The sequence below is a fragment of the Garra rufa genome, chromosome 2 (genome assembly GCF_049309525.1).
Source record: "Garra rufa chromosome 2, GarRuf1.0, whole genome shotgun sequence".
In the NCBI taxonomy this organism is placed as follows: Eukaryota; Metazoa; Chordata; class Actinopteri; order Cypriniformes; family Cyprinidae; genus Garra; species Garra rufa.
This window is the reverse complement of record NC_133362.1, coordinates 19,340,436-19,340,868: the sequence shown is the minus strand read 5'-3', so window position 1 is coordinate 19,340,868 and position 433 is coordinate 19,340,436.

The window sequence follows — 433 nt, the reverse complement described above, 5'->3', positions numbered from 1 at the left end:
CTCTGTACCACAGTAAACGCATCGCGATCGTCTCTGTACCACAGTAAACGCATCGCGATCGTCTCTGTACCACAGTAAACGCATCGCGATCGTCTCTGTACCACAGTAAACGCATCGCGTTCGTCTCTGTACCACAGTAAACGCATCGCGTTCGTCTCTGTACCACAGTAAACGCATCGCGTTCGTCTCTGTACCACAGTAAACACATTGCGTTTGTCTCTGTACCACAGTAAACACATCGCGATCGTCTCTGTACCACAGTAAACACATCGCGTTTGTCTCTGTACCACAGTAAAAACATCGCGTTCGTCTCTGTTCCTCAGTAAATAACGTTACATCGCGTTTGTCTCTATACCTCAGTAAACACATCGTGTTCGTATCTCTCTCAGTACTCTACCATGCCAGTACATATAAAGACAAATCAAAGTGACAT